The 26870-nt window shown below is 50.5% G+C and overlaps 1 long non-coding RNA gene across 1 annotated transcript; it reads right to left on the reverse strand.

Annotated features, from left to right (window-relative positions):
* Nucleotides 1-37: 37 nt before the first annotated feature.
* On the reverse strand, nt 38-13768 carry LOC111770296 (uncharacterized). The gene is made up of 4 exons (XR_011436467.1): nt 13666-13768; nt 8719-8790; nt 6316-6495; nt 38-118 (listed from the first exon to the last, which is right to left on the reverse strand). It is a non-coding gene; the product is annotated as an uncharacterized lncRNA (long non-coding RNA).
* Between the last annotated feature and the right edge of the window lie 13102 nt (nt 13769-26870).

Consider the following 26870-nt stretch of genomic DNA (forward strand, 5'->3'; position numbering starts at 1 on the left):
CCCATCAATTGCCCCCACCTGGATGCCCTTCCCTCACCTTTTGCCTGCACTGATCCAGGTGGCTCAGGGCCCCCCTCTCTGGGCTTCCATGGCGCCAAGCTTCCACATCATCGTCAGACTGTATGGGGAAATTCGATCTTAACTGAGCTTGTTCCAAGTAGGACCCGTTTGTTGAATGAACAAATCAGTCCACACCAACAGACATTTTTAGAGACTTGTTATGATATAAAGTGGACCAGCCCCCGACCCCAGGAACTCACCAACTTGGCCTTGATTACCAGCTGATAAGTCTAGTACCAGCTGCACAGGCTCTCATGACTGCAAAGAGGCCATGGACCAGGTTTCTGGGTCCAGCCTCCCCATTTCCCCACCATCCTATTGCTACCGGAATCTAGTTCAGTCTTTGCAGCCCAATACCGAATGCATGGGGGGTTGCACGGAGAGCCATCCTTTCTGCTGCATGCACAGCCCCCGACTCCCCAAACTCCCACATGAGCCCCTCCCCAACCACTGCGCCCCCTGCACGGATGACTGCCTCCCCCCAACCCCAACACCTCAAGACCTCATGCATGGGCCTTTCCACGACCCTTGTTTTAAATTCAAGAATCACGGCTGAGACACTGCTGCGTGCCAGGTGCTGTGTTTGTGCTGGGCTACACGGACAAAGAGAGGATCAGAGGAGCGGGGCAGGGTCTCCCCACCCGGACAAGCACGCAGATGGGGCCCAGAGTCACACTGACATAAGAATTACCTTGGGGTGAGCTCTAGCGGGAAGGGGCTGGGACTGGGCAAGCCCTGTCCAGAGCATGTGCCTCCCTGATTGATGAGGGAGGCATTTCAGGGAAGTGCCCTAAGGTACAGAACCTTCCATCTGGGCCCCACACCCCTGCACCTGGACCCCACACCCCTGCACCTGAGCCCCACACCCTGCATCTGGAGCCCATACCTCTGAATCTGGGCCCACAGTCCTGGATCGGGGCCTCATGCCCCTGCATCTGGGCCCTCCACCCCTGCCCTTGGACCCCATACCCCTGCATCTGAGCCTCACACCCCTGCATCTTGGCCTCCACATCTCTGCATCTGTAGCCCTCTGAATCTCACACCCCTGCATCTGGGCCTCACTCTCCCGCATCTGGGCCCGATACCCTTGCCTCTGGGCCTCCACATCTCTGCATCCGGAGCCTTCTGGGAATCTGGGTCCACACCCCTGCGTCTGGGCCCCAGATACATCTCTGTATCTGGGCCCACACCCGTGCATCTGAAGCCCAAACACCCCTACATCTGGAGCCCATACACCTCAACACCTGGAACCCACACATCCCTGCGTCTGGAGCCCATACCCCTGCATCTGGTCTCCACATCCCTGTGTCTGGGCCCACACCCTTGTGTCTGAAGCCCAAACATCCCTACATCTGGAGCCCACACACCCCTGCATCTGGAGTCCCTCACCCCTTGCATCTGGGCCCACACCCCGCACCCACCTGGCATCTCATGCCCCTGGATTTGAGTCTCATCTTTGCCACTTTTAGGTCTGGGCAGTTTCCCTATTGCTCCCGCTTCAGTGCCACCCCTGGGGGCCAAGTGAAACAGCAAAATCACCTTCCAAACCCGCAAAAAATGCAAAAAAGTGGCAATAAATTGACCTCAAACAGGACATTTGTTCATTTGTTTGAAACAAATTTGTTTGAATTGTTTTTTCAGTGTTGGAGCTGAAAAAAGAAGGCGGAGTGTCCCCTTGTTTAACCTTAGCCAGGAACACGCACGCCAGGCGGCTCAGAGATTTCTCTGCTCTGTGCACATCTACAAATGACTGTGAAATGATTTCGGGGTTCAACAAATAAATTTTGGCGAGTAGACGAACTCACAAATATGGAATCCGTGAATAATGAGGATCAGATGTATGTTTAGAAAGCTCCCTCCATTCTGTTTGAGAGGAGAGGCGTGCAAGACCAGTAAAAGAGTCATTGCAATGACTTAGGCAAGAGAGGAGCCAGATGGGATGGATCTGTGCACAGCTGGGAAGTACAAGCGGCAGCATTTGGGGTCTGACTGGATGCGGCAGGGGAGGTAGGAGGATGGTTCCCAGGTTGCTAGTTTTGGTGATTTGGCAGGTGGTGGGTCTACTGGTAGAAGTAAGGATGCAGGAGGAAATGCAGGCTCTTTGGGAGAGAGGGGAAGGCAATGTATAGGTTCTTCCCGGATGTTTGGGAGTTAGTGGGTCCAGTGTTCCATGTGCCGAATGGGATGGTGTGGAGGACAGCCAGCAGTTGGCAGCAATGGCCAGAGACAGACATACTTTGGGAGTCCTCAGCCCCGAGGGGGTGGGATCCACTGGACTGGACGGGGGCCCTGGGGAGAGCGCGCTGAGTGAGAAGAGAGGAGGCTCCAGGCAGAGCCCCAACATTTTAGGAAGCAGGCAAGACAGAGCTGCCCGTGGAGGAGAAAGAACAGCGAGGGACAGAGAGACCGGGGCAGGCAGGTGAGGGGAGAATGTCGTGAAAGAGCATCCAGGAGAGTCCCCTGCGGAGAGGCCCAGTGGGTCCCTGGTGACTTTCGCCAGAGTAATTTCAGCAGTGCGGTGGGGCCAGAAGCTAGAGGGCAGAGGGCGGAGGAAGTACAGATCGCGCCTTTTCAGGAAGCCTGAGAGGGAGGGAGGAAGGGAGGGCAGAGGGCGGTAGGCAGAGGGATGAGGGCTGAAGAAGAGTTTGCTTCTTCCGGGAAGATGGGAACAGACACGCGGATGGCAGGGAGGAGCCTCTGCAGAGCCGTTTCACTCTACACCCGGCATCCTTTCCCCTCCCTACTGCTTTCCCTGGTGCTCTGGCCTTGCTTGGCTCTCTGTGTCCCCCAACCCTTAGCCAGGCATTCCTGACTCTTCCCATCACGGTTGACGTGTTCTTCTGGCTCAGACTGACCCCTACTCAGCCTCAGCTTCCTAGATGGTCCTGGCCTCCCCGCCGGGCCAGCTCTGCTGGGTTCCCCGGTCCATGGGTGTGGAGTGGGTGGGAGGGGACTCTCTTCTGGAGAGCAGCCACCCCCCCAGGCTCCCTTCTGAATGTAGCAGACAGAGGGCAGGACAGCTATGTGGCCTGATACCCCACCAGTTAACCATCACACCTACTGTTCTCAAAGGAGAGTGAGCTTTTGGTTCTGGGGGAGCAAGATAGGTTGGCCTGTGGGGCCAAGGTGGCGCCCAGCCACATGACTCAGGAGAGGAGGAAAAGCTGGAAAAGGGGGTAATAATCACGTCAGCTTTATTATTGAGCGCCTCATCTGTGCCAGAAACTAGGCCAAATGCTCTACACGCATCATACATGTAACAACTCCCTGTTCACTTTGCCCCTCTCCAATTAGTGGTCCACACACAGCAGTCATCTTTGGAAAATGCAAATCATATTTTAAAAAAATCTGCTCAAGGCCTTTTAATGGCTCCCCATTGTTTTGAAATAAAATCTCCCATTGCTAATATGGTCTATAAAGTCCTGCACGATCCCACTTCTGCCACCCTTTGTTCTCAGCCTCTTCCCTTCCATCTTTGTGCTCCAGCTGCAGTGACCTTCTTTCACTTTCTAAAACAGAGGAATCTCTTTCCTACCTCAGGGCCTTTGCACATGCCTTAATGTTCTTTCCTCATTTTTTCTGAGCTAGCATCAACTCAAGTTCCAGAACTCCATTTAAATGTAACTCTCAGAAAAGCCTTCCTTGACCGCTGAAATAGGTCAGCTTCTTAGCTTCTTTGTTATGTATTCTCTCGGCATGTGCTTCTTCGTTGTAACCCTATCATGACTGCATTCGTAGAGTTACGGGTGTGCTGGTGTGTTTAATGTCCTCTCCTCCTTTAGACTGGAGTCATCAAGGGGACCAGGCCCCTGGGAATCATGCTCGCTGCTCCATCTCCACCATCTGGCACAGTGCCTGGCATACAGTAGGTGCCTAATGAGTGATTGATGCTGAATGAATGATTCTGTCTATCAAGAGTAAAGGAGCCAAAAGCCTTGCCAATCCTTGGGCACGAAGGTGTTGAAGCAATATTGTTTCAAGAGCACGGGCTCTGGAGCTGTGCTCACTGAATTCCAGTCCCAGCTCTCCTACTTACTGGTTGTGCAACCCTGAGCAAGTTTCTTAGCTTGTCTGTGCCTCGGTTTCTTCATCTGGAATGTGGAGACCACTATAGTACCTTCCTCATAGCATTATTGTGAAGGTTAGATGAATAAAAAGATATAAAACACGGAAGCCTGGCCCATACTAAACACCTAATGCATGCTAGCTGCTGTTATTCTCAGCTAGGACCAATTTCTGGCGGTGAGGCTGAGTTGATGCTGCTTTGTGGTTTCTTACCCTCGGTATTTGGTGACAGTCTTTGGGAGAGCCTGTCTTGGCTCTGCTAGGGGAAACGGGGGAGAGGTGAATGGCCTGTGGGCCTGAGCAGCCCAATCTTTCACCATCACAGGAAGGATCCACGGATGCTGCAGATCTGGTTCCTGCACTCTAGTCGCTTATGACCCAGAGGGGCGTGGGGGAGACCCGGTCCCGTAGGTCCTGGGGGGAGAGCGGGGCCCAGCCCCTGGGAGAGCTTCCTTGGCTGCTCATCTGTGTTTTAGTGAGGCCTTGGCCACTTTAGCTGGGAAGCCTGCTCCTTCCGGGGAGAAGGAAGCTTTGCTCCTGGAAACGAAGAGTTTCGAGTTCCCATCCCCCGGTGAGACTTCGCGGACTGTTCCTTTTGCAAAAGGAGGGGAGCCGTGGGATGGCAGGAGTCTAGGAAGGAGGTGGGGTCGGGAGGGTGGGAGGCAGGCCCGGCAGAGAAGAGGCAGCGCTGGGAAGGGCGGAGAGCCGTGCGGCAGACAGAACCCACACAGGTGGGGGTTCAAACCCCGCTCCTACTCCCTAGCCATGTGGCCTTGGTCGAATCGCTTCTCCTTTCGGAGCCTTAGTTTCCTTTCTGTAGGACGGGGGTGACAGAGTTGTCGTGGGGGTGATGGGGGAGGATCTGGGGAAAGCATCTGTGCCACGGTTGGGGTGCCCACTGCCCCTCATTTGCTTCCCCGCTCTGCAGGCTGCTGCTCTCTGATTGGCAGGGTGGACATTCCTGTTTTAGTTCCCTGGGGCCCCAGGTGGCTACTCATAGGTTCTTCCTCTATGACCTACTTCTTTTCTGGGTCCCCTAGTCCCACCCCACCAGTTCTGCCAGTTCTCTCTGTGCTCCCGAGCTCAGCCTGAGGGGCCGGAGCTGGCTTCACCCCTGGGTCTCTCTCCTCTCTTTCTGGGTGGCTCGGGTTGTGGCAGCAGTAAGACCTACCATCCTCGAGACGGGGGGCCTCACGCTTTCCTGCCTCCTCATCCCTCCAGCCAGGCCCACAGTCAGGCAGAATCGATGGTCCCAGTCACCTAGTGCCCTGCTGTCTGGGGGCAGCAGAGGTCCCCGTGGGGCCCCTTTTCACAGGATTGAGAGGCTGAAGTGCCGTTCTTGTAGCTTTGGCCACAGGCCACTGCATTCCCCCTGCTGGCATTCCAGGACCAGGGACCTCCCTTTGGGCCTTGCCCTGGATGCTCAGAACCTCTGCTCAGTCCTGGTCTAGGGTGGAGACCACATGGCTTAGTGAAAACGATCAGACAGATCTGGCTTTGAAACCTTGTTCCATCAGGTGGTCAGCACACGCAGTCGATGCTGTCAGCACTCAGCCCGTGTGTCCTCGGCCTGCTCCATTCTGGTGACTGAGAGGACCTCGGTAAAGCATGGTGATGTACGGTAGGCAGGCCCAATGTCCAATGGCCGGCACCTGCCACTCTGCCTGGGCTCTCTGCGCTTCTGGGGCCTCTGCCTGCGCATGGGGTAGGTTGAAAGTACCAGTGAATTGATGCCTCCCTGGGAGCAGGCCTCAACCAATGAGGGAAGGAGGTTAGGGGACAAACCCTCCAGCCTCCTCACCCTTCAGTAGAGATCATCGTCAAGCCCACATCCTTCTGTTTCCCAGACTCCCCAGCAGGATGAAGCTCAGCTGCCCACGGAGGTAACACACTCAATTACACATGCTTCATCCGCTTCCTTCCCTTCTCTGCCTCACTTCCCATTCCCGTGCTGGGAGATTCCGGGGTCACCTCCCAAATAAACAACTTGCATGCAAATCCTGTCCCAGGCTAGGTGTTTGGGAGCAACCTAAGGCATCTCTCGTGTGAGCAGACAGCAAGCTCGTTTCCCGCGGAATTCTCGCCGCCTTACTCTCACCAGCCGCGTCTCACAGAGCTGGCTCCCTTGTGGACTGTGCATTGGCCCCGGGGTGGGACTGGCCCCAAACTGAGCTAACCGGCCATTCTTACCTTGCTCAGTCGATTGGCCCAAGGTGACAGCGTCACCCGCACTGACCTACTAAGGGTCCTTCCTTGGGACTTGAACATGGGACAGGGAGTGTGTCCGTCCAAACGTAAACACGGCGGGACTCTGGACCTGCTGGTGGCCTGCTGTTGCGAAATGCTGTCCTGCTGGATGAGATGACAATTCTGGGACAGAAAGGGGAGCCTAAACAAGAGAGGACCAAGCGAGTGCTTGGAAGACATTTGTGTCCATGGCTCCGTTTATCTTTGGGACCCAGTGACATTGTTTTCCTTCCTGCCTGCACGTAAGCCACTGCATCGTCCCTTTGCCTGAGCCTGTGGAATTTAGATTTCTGTCACTTGCACCCACGAATACCCTGTGTGACCTTGGGTTTGCCATTCAACAGAGCCTGGTGCATAGTAGGTGTTTAATAAGTATCTGTTGACTGACTTACGCCCTCTGGACCTCACTTCCCTCACTGGTGGGTTGGGGTCAATAGTAACTACCGTATAGGCTGTTGGAAAGATAAGTGAGAAAATGAAAGGGAGAGAGCCTTGCCAGCTGGGAAGTGTCAGATCCAAGCAAAGAGCTCCCTCTGTCCAGTCAGAGGGCAGGGCATCTTGGGTGAGGTCTGTGAATGGACAGCACCTGGTGGCTGCTGGCCACTGGGGGCTGCAGGAAGGTGACGATGATGGGGGTAGATTGAGAGGAATGGCTTGGAGAGACTTTTTTTTTGAGAGAATCAATAAGAAGGGCGGAGAAGGGAATTAATGTTTATCGACTCTGTTAGGAACGTGCACCGGACCCAACTCCTTGCATACATCAGAGAGCACAAACTGGCGACCTGGAGGCAAATGTTTTGTTTGGCCCTCATGGTGCTAAAGAAGCATTTCAATTAATTGCCAACATTTACAAATCTGGAGATTCCACATGAAAACATGCTAGGGGGCTGCTCTTGAAAAATTGGAAGTTCTGGCAACACGGGGCTCATAATCCCCCTGGCATCAACAGCTGGAGTGATAAACAGCTGCCCGTTTTGATGGGGCAGCCCGGCTCCAGTTTGCCACGGGCGCCCCCAGGCCTCTTCACTCGTGCGTGGTGCTTGCCTGGCCCTGAAGTCATTTGAGGTTGTAATTCTGGACGTTCTCAACCGATCTTCCCAACAGCCCTGCAAGTGGGGACCCTTGGTCCCATTTTATAGATGGTAAAACTGAGGGTCAGAGGTGAAGTGATGTGCTCCAGGTCAGACAGTTAGAGAATGATGGAGCTGGGATGGTAGCTCGGTTCTTCCCAACCCGGAAGTCCATTCCCCTGCCTCAGACCAGGTTGGTTGGCTGTGTGTAGGGGGAGAAGGGGGAGGTGTAGGATTTGCATCAGTAATTGGGAAGTGGGGTGCCACAGATAGAGGCAGGGAGATGGGCGGGAAGATGACATGGTCAGACGGGGGCGTTGCGAGTTTGAAGGGACCACAGACTGTCCCGGGGAAGGGGTCTGCTCCCAGGTAACTTAAGCTGGTCCTGGTGGTCCGAGGTAAACAGAGAAATAGATGGTTGTGGCAGATTAGCCGAGGGGAGTGGGGCGAGAATGATGTCAGGTGCCTTGCTGAGAGCCTGGGTGGCTGGTGCTTCAGGAGATCAGGACGGGTGGCGGGAGGAGGAGGAAGGTAGCGATGGGGGAAGCAGGCTTGGTAGGGGAGTTGGTGTGTCCAGGTTTGGAGGTGGTGGGTTCAAGGGCCCGTGGGACGTACACGGGCAGATGTCCCGGGAAGAGCTGGCTGAACGAGGCTGGAGCCCAGGAGAGCTCCTGGCTGGAGACGATGGTCCAGAGATTAAGCTGTGGCGTCCAGTACAGACACGGGGCCCAGGCCTCGGGTGTCAGGGCCCCAGTGTTTGGTGGAGGTTGGAGGAATGACCCCCGCTCGCTTTCTCTGACCTTCTCCCAGGTAACCAGGACCCCCAGCCCTGCTCCCCCGGTGGGTCCCTCCATAATCGGCTTCCCTGGGGATGTTTGAGCGAAATGGATGAGAGTGAGGCGGTAAAGAACGAGGCAGGGAGAACTGGTTACTACTTCCCCTCGGCTCCAGGTGGATGATCACACAGCTCTCCGACCCCCAGGACTGGGCCAGGCGGCAATCCGCACAGACAGCCTCTCAAAATTAATGGGACTCCAAGGAGTTTGGGGCAGGGGGAGGGCCGCGGCTGAGGCGAGGTGAACTAGAGACAGGAGAGCACTGTGCCTGACAGAAAGGGCCCAAGATGCAGTGTCTGAAACAGAGAGGGAAAGAGATGGAGGGAAAGAGCAAGGACACTGAAGCCCAGAGAGGTTAAGTCATCTGCTCAGAGGCACACAGCAGCGAAGCTGGGGTTTGGCTCATCTATCTGCCTCCAGAGTGCCGGGTCTTAACTCACCTTGTGGTTCGGCCTCTGTCTTCACTGAGAAGTCCCTGGGAAATGGGCCTGCGGTAAAGCCGGGGCTGGTACCTGGGAAAGAGCATTGACTTCTGGAGACGGTGAAGGAGAAAAAGCGAGCAGGGTCTGCTCGTGCTCCGTGGCTCAGCTCAGCCTGGGACCCTCCCTACTGGGACTAAGGGCTCCCTACTTCTTCTGTGTCTGCAGTGCCCTGTCCCAAATCTTCACGAGGTCAGTGTATAAGTGCTCTCTCGCCGTGTAACAAATTACCCCTAAATTTAGTAGCTTGAAATAGCAAATACTTATTATCTCAAAGTTCCTGTGGTTCAGGAATTCAAGAGCAGCTTCAGGACCACATTATGACTTTCATATGACCTAGACACCTTTACCCTCGGTGGCCCCTTCCTTCTTAAAGGAATATTAAAAGCTATATTTTACGATTGTGTTGGTATAAAGATGGATATATTAATATTATATATTAAAACATTTTCTTTGACCTAAAATTTCTTTTTAAAAAAATTTTGGTTTTTATAGCCATGTGTATAGTTAAATAAATTTCAGAAAAGATTTCCCTTTAATCTGATCACTGGAGCACACAAATTCCCTTTACTTTTTTTTGTTTAAATTATAAAGCATTTTTATCCGTTTCTCTCCCCCCCATCCCTTGCCTCTGGCAACCGCTAATCTGTTCTCTGCATCTATGAGCTTGCTTTTGCTTTTTTTAGTTTCCACATGTAAGAGAGATCATGTGGTATTTGTCTTTCTCTGTCTGACATTTCATTTAGCATAATGCCCTCATGGTCCATCCTTGTTGTTGCAAATGGCAAGATTTCATTCTTTTTTATGGCTGAATAATATTCCATTGTATGTATATGTATATATACATCACAACTTCTTTATCCATTCATCCATTCATAGACACTTAGGTTGTTTCCAGGCCTTGCTTATTGTAAATAAAGCTGCAGTGCACAGGGGGCTGCACATACCTTTTCAAGTCGGTGTTTTCATTTTCTTGAGATAAAGCTTCAGGAGTGAAATTGCTGGGTCATGTGATAGTTCTATTTTTGATCTTTTGAGGGGCCTCCATAGTGTTTTCCACAGTGGCTGCACCAGTTTGCATCCCCACCAACAGTGCATGAGGGTTCCCTTTTCTCCACAGCCTCTCCAACATTCATCACTTGTCTTTTTGATAATAAGCCATTCGATCCGGTGCACGGTGATGTCTCCTTGTGGTTTGGATTTGCGTTTCCCCGAGGATTAGTGATGTTGAACGTCTTTTCATGTACCCGTTACCCATCTTTATGGCTTCTTTGGAAAAATTATTCAGATCTTGTACCCATTTTTTAACCTGATTGTTTTCTTTGCTATTGAGTTGTATGAGTTCTTTACATGTTTTGGATATTCACCCTTTATCAGATATATAATTTGCAAATATTTTCTCTCATTCTGTAGGCTGCCTTTTCATTTTGTTGATGGTTTCCTTTGCTGGGCAGAAGCTGTTTAGTTTGATGTAGTCCCACTTGTTGATTTTTGCTTTTGTTGCCTTTGCTTTTGGAATCAGAGCCAAAAAATCATCGCTAAGATCCACGTCAAGGAGCTACCGCCCATGTTTTCTTCTAGGAGTTGTGTGGTTGCAGGTCTTGTGTTCAAGACTTTAATCCATTTTGAGTTAAGTTTTGGATATGGTGTAAGACAGTGGTCCAGTTTCACTCCTGGGCATGTGGCTGTCCAGTTTTCCCAACACCATTTATTGAAGAGACTGTTCTCTCCCCATTGAATATTCTTGGCTCCTTCTTGTAAATTAATTGACTGTCCATGTGTGGGTTTATTTCTGGGCTCTCAGTTCTGTTCCACTGATCTATATGTCTGTTTCTATGGCACCCATACTGTTTTAATTACGATAGCTTTGTAATATAATTTAAAATCTGGGAGCATGATGCCTCCAGCTTTGTTCTTCCTTCTCATGATTGCTTTGGCTATTCAGAGTCTCTTGTGGTTCCATACAAGATTTAGGATTGTTTGTTCTAGTTCTGTGAAAAATGCCATTGGATTTTGATTGGGATTGCACTGAATCTGTAGGCTGTTTTGGGTCGTAGGGACATTTGAACAGTATTGATTCTTCTAATCCATGAGCACGGGATCTCTTTCCATTTATTTGTATCTTCTTCAATTCTTTCACTAATGTCTTGTAGATTTCAACATACAGGGCTTTCACCTCCTTGGTTAAATTTATTCTGAAATATTTTATTCTTTTTGATGTCATTGTAAACGGGATTATTTTCTTAATTTCTCTTTCTTGATAGTTCATTATTAGTGAACAGGAATGCAATAGATTTTTGTGTGTTGATTTTGTATCCTGCAACTTTACTGAATTCATTTATTAGTTCTAACAGTTTTTTTGATGGTGTCCTTAGGGTTTTCTATGTAGAATACCATGCCATCTGCAAATAGTGAGAGTTTTACTTCTTCCTTTCCAATTTGGATGCATTTTATTTCTTTTTCTTGCCTGATTGCTCTGGCTAGGACATCCAATACTGTGTTGAATAAAAGTGGTGAGGGGGGCATCCTTGTCTTGTTCCTGATCTTAGAGGAAAACTTTCAACTTTTCCCCACTGAGTATACTGTTAGCTGTGGGCTTGTCATATATGACCTTTATTATGTTGAGGTACATTCCTTCTCTACCCACTTTGTTGAGAGTTTTTATCATAAATGGATGTGAATTTTCTCACAAGCTTCTTCTGCATCTACTGAGATAACCATATGATTCTTCTCCTTCATTTCATTAATGTGGTGCATCACATTGATTGATTTGTGGATGTTGAACCATCCCTGCATCCCTGGAATAAATCCCACTTGATCATGCTGTATGATCCTTTTCATGGATTGTTGAATTTACTTTGCTAATATTGGGGATTTTTGCGTCTATGTTAATCAGGGATATTGGCCTGTAATTTTCTTTTCTTGTTGTGACCTTGTCTGGTTTTGGTATCAGGGTAATGCTGGCTTCATAAAATGAGTTTAAAGGAGTTACCTCCTTTTCTGTTTTTTGGAAGAGTTTGAGAAGGATTGGTGCTAATTCTTTCAATGTTTGGTAGAATTCACCCAGGAAGCCATCTGGTCCTGGACTTTTGTTTGTTGGCAGATTTTTGATTACTGATTCAATTTCCTTAATAGTAACTGGCCTGTTCAGATTTTCTATTTCCTCATGATTGAGTCTTAGTAGATTGTATATTTCCAGGAATTTATCCATTTCTTCTCATATGTCAGATTTGTTGGCGTGTAATTGTTCATAGTATTCTCTTATGATCCTTTGTATTTCTGTGATATCAGTTGTAACATTTCCTCTTTCATTTCTGATTATATTTCTTTGAGTCCTCTCCTTTTTTCTTGCTGAATCTATCTAAAGGCTTGCCAATTTTGTTTTTTCTTTTCAAAGAACCAGCTCTTAGTTTCATTGATCTTCTCTCTTGCCTTTTTAGTCTCTATTTCATTTATTTCTGCTTTAATCCTTGTTATTTCCTTCCTTCTATGAACTTTGGGCTTCATATGTTCTTCTTCTAGTTGCTCGAGGTGTAAATTTAGGTTGTTTGAGACAGGCATTTATCACTATGAACTTCCCTCTTAGAACTGCTTTTACTGCATCCCACAAACTTTGGTATATTTCCATTTATGTTTGCCTCAAGGTATTTTTGGATTTCTCTTTTGCTTTCTTCTTTGACCTACTGGTTGTTCCGTAGCATATTGTTTAATCTCCACATATTTGTGATAAAATTTCTTTCTTTCTCCTAATTTTAACAGAAAGTAAAACATTTTCATGGGTCCTAAAAGTACTGTGGGCCCTGGGCAGTGTGCCTTCTGTGTCTAGTGGATGGATTGGCCCTGAGTGGCGTAGGCAGGTAGTTCTGGTTCAGGGGCTCTCAGGTGGCTGCACTCAGGATGTTGGCATGAGCTGCAGTCATCCGAAGGCTTGGCTGAGACTGGAGGAGCCACTTCCAAGATGGCACACTCACATGGATGTTGGCAGGAGGCCTCCGTTCTCAGCTATGTGGGCCTCTCCACAAGGCTGCTTGAGCATCTTCATGACATGGAAGCTGCCTTCCCCCTCAGTGAGTGATCCAAAATGACACGGAGAGCCTGGAAGAATCCACAGTGCCTTTGATGCCCTATCTTGGAAGTCATATATGGTCAATACACCATTATTTCTACCACATTCTTTACGTTAGAAGTGAGTTGCCAAGTATAGCCCGCGCTTATGGGGCTTATGGGGAAGAAAGTTAGATTCCACTTTTTCAAGGCAGTGGACGTATTTTAAAGCCATTACACCTGGCTTCAGAGACGCGTTTCCTGACCACCGATTTCTCTCCCCGCTGCCACCCTCCTAGCGCTCTCTAACACACGGCTCAGTGTATCACTACCTCAAATTACCTTGGTCATTTATCTGATTGTCTGCCTGCCTCAACTAGAAGGTACCTGCCTGAGAGGGGGAACCCTGTCTGTCTGTTCACAGCTATAACCCCAGAGTCTAGCCTATAGCCAGGCACCTACCAGCTCTCAGTAAGTATTTGGTGAATGAATGAATGAATGAGCAAACAAACATGGTGGTGGGGGAGAAGCAAGAACTCCCTCGGCAGGTGGTGGAGGGTGTGTGTGGAGACGCTGAAGCTGCCCTGGAGTTGGTTGTCCTGGGATGGTTACCCAGGACCCAGGGGTTTGGGAAGAGGAGGGGAGAGCCTTAAGGGGTTGAGAGGCTGGAGAGGCTGGCTGACCAGAGGGCATGGGATTATTCTGTGAGCCTATAGGGTCTAGCAAGGAGCCAGACGTAGGAACAGGTAAATTACAAAGTATTATGACAGATGCATAATAGAACTGTGTTTAGGACCCATTAGGCTGGATCCTGACGCTATCACTCCTTGCTTTTGGCGCCGCCCTTGACGGAACCTCGCTCACCATGGCGAGTCCCCGGGGAGAGGAGCTCCGCCTCCGGGTTGCGGCAAGACTTGCTCGGCCGCCTGTGCTGCTCCGTTCAGCCTCTGGGTGGCAGCAGAGGCCCAGGCGCGGCTGGGCGCCCCAGCTCCTGCAGCCTCCGCCGTCACAGAGGCCTGCTCTGCTGCCAGCTCCCGCTCCAGCCCCTCGCGGGGCGGAGGCTGCTGGGTGGGGTGCGGGGGCGCTCAGGCCAAAGGTTTGGGGTGTTCCGGCTTGTGCTCCTGCTTCTGAATGCCTCCTCCCACTCTTTCCCTAACCTTCTCTGCGAGCCTTCTTTCTGGAAGATGAGAGCGGGGGCGGGTGGGGGGGGGGGGGGACCCAGAACTTGTCCGACTTTTATGCAGGACCTTGATTACCCTAAGGGCCATGGGGAGTTCACTGAAATGCGTGAAGCAGGGAAGCAACACCATCAGACTTGTGTTTTTAGAAAGGTCACTCTCGATGTGGGAGCAAGGATGAGCAAAACACAAAGTCCAGACAGGAAGCTGTGGCAATAATCTAGGTGGGAGAAAGCCAGGGTCTGCCAGGAACAATCTAGGCAGACGGTGAGAGGCATCCTGGGGAACAGGTGGGCTGAGCATAGTGGGGGAGGTGCGGACCCCAGAACCAGCATGCCACTGCCACGGTGGCAGAGGGTTCAGGACACATGCTGTCTCAGGCAGGAGGGAGGCAGCCCCCAATCCCACATGGACCGGCTTGCCCGGAAGGATGTCATGGCTGAGCATCAGGAACAGGGGCCACGGGCTCACAACTGGAGCGCAAGGTGAGGTGTTGACCTTGGCACCAGGTGGAATCTCTGACGAGACCCGGGCTCACAGGGCAGAGGGCCCTGTATACCTAAGGGCTGTTCCCCATGCCCATGTGTCCCCAAAATGCTGTGGCCAGACATCAGGGAAGATGTGGGGAAGCCCTAGAGGATTCGTTCGGGCTTGGCCTGGATCTAGAGTCGACCACAATCCTATGCTTTCCCACCCAGGGCTGAATCTATGCGTCCTGCCAGCCCTCACCCCACCTGGCTCCGGGGTCTCCTTCAGGGCCGGTGTTGAGCTAGAAGCTGGCTGCGTGGTGACAGGTGGCCTTGTGCCCAGAGACTGCAGTTGGGTGTGTCTGGCAGAGGGCCTGGCTGCCCCACAGGGCCGGGAAGTGGGCCTGCTCCTGCTTCGAGCCTGCAAGCTCTTGCTGCAGATGATGAAAGATTCATCTCTGAGCCTCTAGAAAGGCTGGGGTTTGTTTCCTTTCCCTCTTCACACGGGCTATTACCTATGTCTGGAACATTCTCCCACTGCTCTCTTTTACCTGGCCAACTCCTATTCATCTTTTATGTCTCACTTTAAATGTCACTTTCTTGGAAACAAATTTAGTATCCCATTATTCTTGCTCAGTGCATCCTTTGCTTTTTCTACAGTGCATTTATTACAAGTTATTGTCCTTTTATTTGTGGGTGTGTGTGTGTGCGCTAACATCTCGATCTTCTGAGTAGACTGGAAGCTCCCTGGAGGCAGCCAGCATTTCCCTTTTATTCATCATTATATCCCCAGACTCTAGCCTTACGCCTGGGATACCATAAGCATTCCAAAAATATTTGTTGAATGAGTGAATGAAAGAAAGAATGAATGCATTATGGACGTCCCTGAGGACACCCTCAGTGTGTTGGGAATTCATAAAGCTACAGAGTAAACGTGGCATCTGTCCAAATCATCATTTTTACTCCATGGTAAGGAATTAGCAGCATTATATTTACCTATTAATTGAATATTTTACATCACAAAAGTAATACATGTTCCTTGTCAAAATTCAATCAATAGGCATTTTTTTTCATTGAAACAAACTCTGACACATTGTGGAGTAGAATGCAAAATTCACCTGGCTTTTAAAGAGAAAATACAAGGCTTCAAAGATGGTTTGAGCTTAGAGGGGCCCGCAGCCCAGACCCCTGCAGGGCTGGGGTCCCTCCTACGGTGGAGGCGCTTCTGTGGTTGGGTCTGAGAGACTGCTGTGGGGCAGTCGTATGCTGTTGGTGTGGTGGCTGCGGAGCACGGGGCCCTGGCTCCGGCGGGGAGGCTGCGTCCGTCTGGACTCCGAGAGAAAGCAAACACCGGCCTTATGCAACGTGAAATTTGCTGGCCACATGCCACAGCGGGCGCCTGGAGAAGAGTGTTTACATGGAGTGGGGATGTGGGGAGGTATTCTGGGCGGTATCAGGAAGGAAACTTCCCTGGTGGGGAAATAACAAAAATCTTACAAGCTGTGCAAGGAAGAGAGTTCCCTTACTGGGAGGCATCCTGTGATAGGTCACCGGTTTCTGAGGTGCAGAGCTGGCGGCCCAGGGCCAGGGCCTTCCAAGCTGCAGAGAACTGGGGTGAAGTGGGAGGGGGTGCCATTGAGTTGGCTGGAGTGGGCAACGTACAGCCACTCTGGGAGACCAGAAGTGAGTGAGTGGTGGAGCATGACAGTGTTATGTGCAAAATGCACAGCACAGAGTGGAATAAAGAACGTGGACCAGAGCTCTGGTTCAAATCCTGGCTATGCCACTTTTAGTTATGTGACTTTGGTCAAGCTCTTTCCCTCGCTGAGCCTCAGTTTCTCCACCTGTAAAAGGGGGATCCTGATCTCCATCTTTAAGGGGGTTTTGAGGGTTACATTAGGACTTTACTCTCTGTGCATTAGAATCACCCAGGTAGTGTTTAAAAAATACTGATGCCCGGGCTTCAGCCCAGATCAACGGGATCAGACTCTCCGGGACTAGGTCTCAGCAGGTGGGATGCTCAGCAGGTAGGATGCTTTGAAAGCACCCAGGCGATTCTGGGTGCAGCCAGAGGGGAGAGCCCCTGTAACAGGTGACCAGACCACACCTTGTGATCGTCTCCAGCAGAGCCAGCAGTTGCTGTTTGCCAGTTAATCCACAGCAGCCTTCCTTCCCAGGCTTTGCAGTCAGTCAACAAGCTGCTCTGTGCTTCTGATTGGGCAGCTCCCCTTTTCTTAGCTGTCTGCTCTTCGTTTGTGTCCGAGCTGTTGGGGACAGGGGGCAGTGAGTGAAGCGCACCCCCGGGGATGCAGCTGCCTCCTGTCCAGTGGCCTCGGGTGTGAGAGACAGACCTGGACCTACAGGGAGAGTGACATAGTGACAGACGAGGCCGAGAGCCAGTGGCCCCCTTCCAGCACCCCCTCCCAGGAGAGCCAGAAAGAGAATGACTTGGTGCTTAAACTTGACCTGCATCAGAAGCCCCTGGACCCCTGGAGGGCTCATAGAAAACAGATTGCGGGGCCCCACTCTCAGAGTTTTGGATTCAGTCTGTCTGGGGTGTTAAAGAAAAAAACATTCAATGATGCTTAAAGCACAGAAGGCAGACTTTATTCAGGGGCAAGTGGGACCTGACAGCCCAGGAGCAGAGTGGGGGGGTCAGTGGATGGAGAATTACTAAGAGGAGGCGTCAGGGGTCAGGGGGGATTGTAGCTAAACTGACCCCACAGGATTCTTGCTGGGGCAGGCCAGGTGATCAGACATCACCTGGGGGCGGGGGGTGGAGGATGAGGAGCCCAATCAGATATCAAAGGTGCGGAGTTCTGGTTAAAGGGACTTAGCAGGATTCATGCCACAATTAGACAATGCAGAGATGAACACAAATTGAGCCCTGATGGAAAAAGAGCTCAGAGGAGCCTGAGCAGAGTTGGTCGAGGAGAGGGTCTTTGTTGAGGGTGGGGCCAAGTGTGCGCATTTCTCCCAAACTCCCAAGGAATGCCACTGGCCCTAGGATGACACTTCAAGAATCACTGACTTAGAGAGAGGTCCGGAGAGAAGTGAGGCAGACAGGCAGACAGACAGAGAGACAGAACCTGAGACGCAGAGAACCAGATGTGCACCGCCCCCATTCACACACACTCAGAGCCAGAGAGAGAGACTCAGAGAGAGAACCAGGCCCAGGGAGGTGACAGACAGTCAAGCAGACCCACAGACGTGAGTGGAGACAGGTGTACTGAGGAGGCTGGGGGACCCAGACACACATAAGCAGAGCCGGGGAGAGACAGGGACCCCCAAATACAGAGCCTGGGAGGAGACCTCTCCCTGGCCCCTCAGTGCAGGTCAGAGAATGGCCAGATACCACAAGAAAGAGAGAGACTGACCCAAAGAAGACAGGAAGACGACAAAAATGCAGAGAAAGGGAGACTGAGGGAGGAGGAGGAGCAGGGGAATGTTCAGAGAGGGTGGGCGCCAGGGTCAGCTGACCTCGACCGTGGGGGCGTCCCTTCAGGACCTGCTGACGCCAGCTCGCAGTGGATGTTACAGATTCAGGAAATTTGCCTGGTATGAAATCCCTGGTGTTTGAAATTGGCCTTGGTGGGAGTGTCCACTGCATGTCATGACCCTTGGGGAGCCCGCTGTGGAGGGATTTATAAGCTGTGGCTCCTCTTCTCTGTTCTGGGTTTGCCTAGATGGGACCTTGCTCTTCCACTCAAAGGTTGGTGGTTCCTGTACCCTCCTACAGGAAGCCTTCCTGACTGCACCGCCCATGGGACTCTTGTCTCCTGGGAGTTCTGCAGCTCCAGCTTCTTGGGCCTTCTGTGGATCTCTCGGGCATTGGCTCCTTGTTTCTGGTGTGACACTGGGTTAAGTGCGACCTCCTTTCTGGCCCTCGGTTACTGTCCCCATGTGTGAAATGTGGTTGGGGGTTGGCCGAATAACCCCTAGGGCCTCTTCCATTCAAAATAACTTGTTTTACCTCCTTGCTCCTACCCTTTTTTGAATCATGTTCCCCTGTCCTTGAAACTTTCTTGAGGAATAAATATTCATTTATTTATAAAATATACACATCATAAGACATACATAAAATATAAATTTAAAAGGATGAGATAAAAATACAAATAGAAGTTACAATATGTATGTATTTTTTCTCCCCGGGGACCTCTGCTCTAGTTTGCAAGCTCCCTGAAGCCATCTCTCTCTCCTGTAGCCCACACAGGACTTTCTTGGACCCGGGGAAGCTGTTCTGTGATTTTTCAATAAAAAGTAATAGAATATTTACTCAGCCCTCGCTATGAGCTTGGTACTATGCTAAGCGCTTTCCATGAATTAACTCTTTTAAGCCCCATCACAACCCTCTGAGGCGGGTCCCATCATTATCTTTGCTTCCCAGGAAGGGAGACTGAGGCACACAGATGGCGAATAACTTGCCATTATCATACAGCCAATAAATAGAGTCCTTGGGATTTAAGCCCCCTGGGGCCGCCTGGTACCAAACTCTCCAGAGACTGCGGGTGTTTCTGCCTCTGCGGCTTGGCCCCTGAGCCTGCATGTTCCCAGAAGGCGGAGGTCGTGTCATCTGTTTTCATTAGAACCTTTACTACTGCTGCTAAATATTCTCGAAGAACTTCCCACGCCTGTGCCAGGAGCTGAACCCACGTCATCTCATTTGCTCCCTCCCAAACGCCCTGGAGGTCAGCATTACTGTTCTTAAAAAGCCTGAACCTGGGAGGCAGTCCCCTCCCCTGGGCCTGGCTTGGGGGGCTCTCTGGCCATCCTGGCTGAGCTGGAAGGCACGATTTATCCATAAACACATTAAGAGATGCACCAAGTTGCCCTAGAAACTAGACTCTAGTTAAGTGCCTGAAAAGTAATTATAAACTCCAGAGTATCTTTCAGCCGAGCAGGTGGCTGGAAAATTAGAAATCTAATTTTGAGACACCTTCTGCTTTCCAGAAAGGCTGAGGTTACGGTTCAGGCAGAGGCGAGCGCTCGTGGCCTCTGTGTAGTGTGTGCGCGCGTGTGCGCGCGCATGTGGATGGTGGGGGCGGGCGTGCGGGGCCCCAGCCAGGGGCGTCGGCAAGTCTGGGGGCGTAGCTGTCTCGCCAGCCCTTCCTTGGCGCTCCCTGCAGTGCGGAGGCGGCGAAGCGCCTCCTCTCCGGTGTCACCCATGAGAGCTGGGTTGCTAGGACACCGGAGCCGAGAATATGCCAGCTGATTTGCCGAACAATTTTTCTTCCAATTAGGAATAATTAGACAAAGGGAGAAAGTGTGTACTTGGATGGTGGCAAACAGGCTTGGAGCTCGGGGACCCCGAGGAGCCCTTAGGGCTTCGTGGCTGAAGATGGCCAGAAGCCTTGGTCCCCGAGAAGGAGCCTCTCTCTGGATCCAGAGCAGTCAGCTGGGGGAGGGGGAAAGAGAACTCACATTTATTAAGTGTCTACCACATGTCAGGCGTCACGCCTACTGCCTTAGAAGCACGATCCTCTTTCATGCTCGTGACAAGCCGGGAAGAGTGACGAGCATCTTATGCCATGATCCCTTCATTGCACGCAGCCGTGCTGGGCTCCTCGTTCCCAAACTTCCCGGGGTCCTTGTGCATGCTCTGCCCTCTGCGTGGATGCTCTTGCTCCTCCTTTCTGCGTGGCCGGCTGCTTCTTAGCCTTCGGGTGACCACGCTTATCCAAAGTAGGTCCGCTCCCCTGCTTTTACCCCTCGGCCCCTTGTTAATTTCCTTCCTGGTGCTTGTTAGGCCTGGAAATTATTTTATTTGTGTATTCACTTGTTTTCTGGTCTATCATCCTAGCTAGAATGTCAGATTCGTGAAGACGGGGGACAGCGTCTGGCTCAGGGCACAGTTCCTGGCACACGGAAGACTCCATACCTATTTGCTGAGTGAAAGAATGGATGAACAGGGATCTCTGTGGGGCTGAGTGAGTCTAGGTCCTTCCATAACATCTGCAGCTGGGGAGCGGTGGCATCAGGCCTTGGCCCATATTGATCTCACTCCCATGCTGGTTGTCTCACTGCAGCATCCTCTCCCAGGCTCTCCAGAGAGGGCTGCAGCATCTCGTGCGCCTCCCCCCACCAAAGGGAAGGCTGCAGGCTCTCCTGCCACCCTTAGATTTGGGGATTCCAAATGACGGCTGTATGGCAGTGTAGTGTAGTGGTCTCTGGAATCAACCTGCCTAGGTTAGAATTCCAGATCTGCCAATGACTAGCTTTATGACTCTGGGCCTCAGTGTTCCCCTCTGTGATATGGGGGCAACAACAGAACCTATTTCCTGAGGCAATTGTGAGGATGTGAGATAATACACGTGAAAAGTTTCAAAGGGTGCCTGGCACACAGGAAGCACCTCCTACAATCTGAGTTCTAGAAGCAGCAGGAGTGACAAACTGCCGGCTGATGTGTCTGTGATGCATCGGGGTCACATCATGCAGCCCTTTGGGTGCCTGGTCTAAATCATTCAGCCTGGCATCCGATGCCCCATATTCTTAGCTCCATGGCTGGGAAGAAGAGGGAAGCTAGCGGATGTGGAAGAGCCTGGTACAGTGTCTGGTGTCTGGTAGGTTCAGTAAATGGCAATTGAGTCACTCCTGAGAGCCAGGCTGAATATCGAACTGACTGTCGAAACTTGCCACCTGGGGGTGCCATAGGCCCCTCAAATGCAACAATGAAAATAGCTGCTGAGCAGTATGATGTGTCAGGCACTGAATTATTTATATCTATATCATTTTGCATTTGATTATAAGCTCCATGGAGGTACAGTCATTTGTAGTCCTTTTCAGGTACATAATTGGCATTCAATATACATTTGTTGAATGAATTAATGACTTCATTTAATCTTCCCAATAATTTTATAAGATAGATATTATCATCTCCATTTTATGGGAACTATGGTTAAGAAAAGATAGGTTACCTGCTCAAGATCACAAATTAGCAATGGCCACGGCCCATGCTTTTAATTGCCACTCTCTGTTGCTCCCCAAACGCTGCTAGTCTAAAACTGACCGATCATCTTCTCTTCCCCCACATCTTCCATCGCTCTCAAAAGATGAAAATTCAAACAACAGAAACCGAGCCCTGTGCCGCCTCATCGTTTCCTGCCTTAGTGAATGTTCCCATTGCAATAATCTGCTTCCAACCTTGCCCCTACCTTGGAATAAAATCTAAACTCTAGCATGGCTGACAAGCCCTCTACAATCTGGTAGCCACCTTCCTTTCTGACCTCATCCACCATTCTCCTCTTTGCTAACTTGCTCATTCTTCTCCAGCCCTGCTTCTGTCCTCAAGCCTCCTGAGGTCATTCTCACCTTGGGGCTTTTGCAACTATAGTATTTTTGGTATATGTGGTGGATTAGAGATGACCACAGATCATTTGTCTCTCCTCCTACCGAGAGGTGGAGTCTGTTTCTTTGCCCCCTTGACTCTGGGCTGGCTTATGATTGCTTTAACCAAGAAAATGGGGTAGAAATGATGCTGTGCCAATTCTGGACTGGCAGCTTCTGTTTCCTCCCTTTTGGAACTCAGCCACCATACTGTGAGGAAGCCCAAGCAGCCATGTGGAGGTCCAAGTGGAGGCTAATTTTCACACTCAGACGACAGCCCCAGATGAGCTCCCAGCTGGCAGACAGAATAACTCGCTAGACCAAGTGAGTGAACTCTATTGAAAATATACCTGCCAACCCCAACTGGGCCATCCCAACTGATGCTACATGAAGCCGAGTTCTCAATGAGCTCTGCCAAAGTTGCAATATAGGGAGCAAATAAATGGCTGTTGCTATGAGCCGTTACGTTTTAGGTGGTTTGTTAGGAGCAAAGGTTAAACCATACAGTCTTAGATGCTCTTCTCCCACATCTTTACCTGGCTAGCTCTTTGTCGTTCTAGCCACCTCCTCCGAGAGCTTTCCCCTGACCTCTCAATCTGAGGCAGCCCCTCTGCACAACTAGTAACTTTCTATCACGTCACCCTTTCTTATTTTCTTCACGGACCATTTGAAGTTATCCCACCTGTTGACTCATTTATTGTCTCTTTTCCCACTAGTATGAGAAGCTCCAGGACAGAGGACTTTATCTGCTTCCCTGTGTGCCTAGAGCAGGGCCTGGCACATAGCAGGCCTTCCATAAATCTTTGTTGAATTAATCACCCTCATATCTGTTATGGATTCTGTATTCGTTTCCTGTTGTGACAAGAAACTTTTTAAGCCAAACTGTGTGGCTTAAAACAACAACAGATATCTTATCTTACAGTTCTAGAGGTCAGAGGCACAAGATGGTGAGCAGGCAGTGTTCCTTCTAGAGGCTCTGGGCCAGCATCTGTTTCCTTGCCTTTTGTAGCTTCTCCAGGCTTCCCACGGTCCTTGGCTTGTGGCCTTGCATCACCCCAACCTCTGCTTCCGTCATCTCGTCTCCTTCTCTGACTCTGACCCTCCTGCCTCCCTCTTATAAGGATCCTTGTGATTATCTGGGATAATCAGGATAATCTTCCCATCCCAAGACCCTTCATTTAATCACATCTGCAAAGTCTCTTCTGCCCTGAAAGATCTGCATGTGCAAATCCCAGGAATTAAACCATGGGTGTCTTTGAGGGCATTGTGCTGCCTCCCACAGGCCTGATGCTCCTCTGTCCTTTTCAATAATTTATTTTTTCATTCTTTCTCTCTGCTTCCTCTTCCTCCCTGCCCCCACTGCCCCACATCCCTGGTCCCAGGCTTCACTGAGGGGCTTGCCTCCGTGGACAGGCTATGGGTCCTCTTCCCAAAACAACTCTTGACCATGAAATTTGGGTATGATAAGGGGATTCGAAGACTTTACAAAATTTAATATTCTGGGGTTCTGGTACACGGCACTGTTGTTAAGCACTGAAACTCAGGCAATTTTGCTAGGGTACCAGTGTTATTTCAGTATTTAAAAAAATCGGAATCATGGATGTCTGGAGTCTACCCAGAGGGTTATGTGCCGCATTAAGATTTCCAACTGAACAAAGGTGCACTCATTCAGAAAGCGTTCTGAGCACCTCTCAGGCGTCTGTGAGACCTGTGCAAGATCTCTTGTTGCAGGTTTAATTGCTACACCCTGGATAATACAGTCACTTGTCACTTAATGGCGGGGATATGTTTGTTAGGTGTGTCATTAGGCGATTTTGTCGTTGTGCAAACATCATAGAGTATACGCAAATCTAGATGGTGGATAGCTTACCACACACCTAGGCTGTATGGTACTAATCTTGTGGGACCACTGTCGTATTCACAGTCTGTTTTTGACTGAAATGTCGTTATGTGGCACATGACTGTCATGAGGATGAGTGGCTGAGGGTCTTTCCCCATGTTTCTGACACTTGTATTTCCTTCAGAGCCACTTTGGGTCTCTGATGGAATCTGCCTAGAATCGGGGGAGAGAATGGTTGGGTGCAGAGGACTTTAGAGAAAATGGGAAGAAGGTTTGGTAAGGGGACGGAGGGAGGAGAGAGGGCAAAGGCATGGGAGGGTCCCTAGACCCAACTTTTAGCTGTCCTCCACCCTCATCACCAATTCATTCAACAAACCCTCACGTGGAACTTAACCCGTGCCAGGCTCCATTCTTAGCACTTTGTGAATATTAACTAATTTACTCTCTCAGAGAACCTACCGATGTAGGTATTATCATCATCTCTGCTTCACAGATAAGGGCGTAGAGAGGACAGGTAACTTGGTCAAGGCCACGCAGCCGTGGAGGAGCAGACTGGGACTGGACCGGGCGGTTTGGTGTCAGGTTCCCTGACTTGACGACCGCATGACACTGTATTTTGCCTGGTGGCGAGATTCCCTCTGATCTCCCCTCCATTCTCCTCCTGAGCCAGCTGCTTCCTCATGGGGCACCCTCCTTCCTTTCTGATCATTTATTTCGGCCAGGACCTTCTTTCCCCATCAGCCTACCTGGGGAGATTCAAGCCAGAAGGACTGAGGCAGCTCAGTCACGGACCCCGCTCTGTCTCAGGTGGAAGGACGCCTGAGGACCAGTGCGGGGTTCAGTGGTAATCGAGCTTGCTTTTAACAAAATATTGGTATCGGTAGCAGTCTTTCAATAGCATGTAAACTAATCACTGAGACACAGCCAGGGGTTGTTTTGTTCCAGAATTGCAGCCACTGGGCTAGGATCAGAGCCTGGTTACTCATGGGGTCATCTGGGCAGTGACCTGGAACATGCATCTATAAAGAGTTTCAGACGTTGCTGGCAAAAACAGAGGTTTCCACACAGCGCTCTGCATATAGCAGGCAGGATATAAATGAGTCCTGCTTCCACTAAGGGGGACGCCACCTTCCAAGGGAACCCTGTGCAGCATCTTCGACATCCATTCTATCTTTCACTGCTAATAGCAGTTCTGTGAAGTATGTGTTACGATGTGCATATTCCAGATGAGGAAACTGAGGCTCAGAGAGGTTCAACGAACTGCGAGTAAGTGGCCGGGCTGGGATGTGAACCTGGGATTGCCCGTGTCCAGGGTTGTGCTTTAAATGTAATTACTCTCCTGCCTCCAAAGAGATAGACAGAGGGCGCCTTGATGAGGACACGGCCCTGGACGCTTCCTCCTTTCCTCTCCTCTCAGCCGGGATGGGGTACAAGTGCCTGCGGTGAACTCAGGGCTGTGGTCAATAAGGACCCATTTGTCATAGACGTACAAGCTTTGAGCTGGGGGAATGGGGAGGAGAAGGGAGACAAGAAGCCTTCAAGAAAGGGGTGGCTTTTGAATCGGGTCTCTGATAGGTGGAAGGGCATAGTAACAGGAGAGTTCCTACTGTGTGCACGTGTGTGAGCTCATTCAGTAAATATTTCTTGAGCCCCTACCATGTGCCAGACACCATGCTGGGCACAGAGCACGTGTTGGTGAGTAGAGCAGCCGTAGCCCTGCTCTAAGCTGCAGACTAGAGAAACCCTATCAAGAGAACGTTCTGTGAGGATGGAAATATTCATGCTGTGCGGTAGAGTAGCCACGAGCCACGTGCAGCTAATGACCACTCGAAATGCGACTAGGATGACTGAGGACTGAAGTTTTGGTTTTATTTAATTTTAGCTAATTTAAATTTAAATAGCCACCCGTGGCTACACTATTGGACAGTGCAGGCTTGGAGGGAAGGGCAGAGGATAAATATAAAGAAATTACTTATGGTGGTAAGTGCTCTGCAGGAAACAAGAGCCAGTGGATTGCGAATAAGGGCGAGTAGTCTGTGTGGACCAGATAATCAGGGAGACCTTTCTGAGAAGGTGACTTTTCAATAGAGACCTAGATGGTGAGTGTGGGCCCTAGGAAGAGCCAGGGAGAAAGCATCCCACTTGGAGGGAGCAGTATGTGCAAAGGGCCTGGAGGAGGAAGGGGTTGGCATGCTTGAGAGCGTGAAAGGAGGCTGCGGAGGTGAGGTTGGGAAGGGGTGTGTGAGATGAGGTCAGGGCGCCGGACACAGAGGTCTGATCCTGCAGACTTACAGGCTTGGGTAAGGAGCCTGCATTTTGTTTAAAGTGCCATGGACGCCGCTGAAAGGTCTTTCCCTTCAGACTGCCCCATGGAGGACGGATTGTAAGCGGCAACAGTGGGAATGAGGACATCGGGGAGAGGGTTCTAGCAGTGGTGCAGATGAGAGACGGTGTCCTGGAGTAGAATGATGGCTTCAGAGATGAGAGAAATGATTGGCTTTACAAACGGCCTCGAGCTGGAGGGGGAGGAAGATGGTGGAATCAAGGGCGACGCTCAGGTTTTTGGCTGAGCCACTGGGCAAACGGTGGCCCCATTTTCAGAGAAGGGAAGGTAGAGTCCATGCTGCCGGATGGCCACCCAGAAAGAACGCGGAATGTTTATTTGATTATGCTGCATCTCTGTGGGCTGCATGTGGATACACACTCCCTGTGGGCGGGTGTGCATTCATGTTTGCGCACATCTTTGCTTTGGGTAAAGTAAATGCATGCATTCGGAGTGGGATGAATGTGTATGCATATGAATGGCTATATTTTGAATGAGTTTATGTGAATGTACATCCTCGTAGATATGGGTTGGGGCAGTGTGCGTGAATGTGTACATCTGTGCATGTCTGTGTGCAGGGTGACAATGTCTGTCTGATCCAGGGTGAGTCTGGACTTAGGTTTGTCTCTTTGAGGTGTGTATAAATGAGGAAGTGTGTGTGTGTGTGTGTGTGTGTGTGTGTGTATGTATCTGTTTGTGTGCAGGGTGAAGATATGAGCATGTTTGTTGAGTGACTGTGTGCAAATCTGTGTGTGTGTGTGGGTGCAGCAGGTGCATATATTTATGCATAAGTATGGGTCTGAATGTAGTTGCACGTCTCTTCCTATATGAGTGTGCGTGTAGAGTCTGTGTATGCACATTTATTGGGGGGACCATGTGCACAGAACTGCGTGTGTCCATCTGTGGGGAGAGTGCGTGCACATAGGTGCACAGGTGTG

The sequence above is a fragment of the Equus caballus genome, chromosome 2 (assembly GCF_041296265.1).
Source record: "Equus caballus isolate H_3958 breed thoroughbred chromosome 2, TB-T2T, whole genome shotgun sequence".
NCBI classification, from domain to species: Eukaryota; Metazoa; Chordata; class Mammalia; order Perissodactyla; family Equidae; genus Equus; species Equus caballus.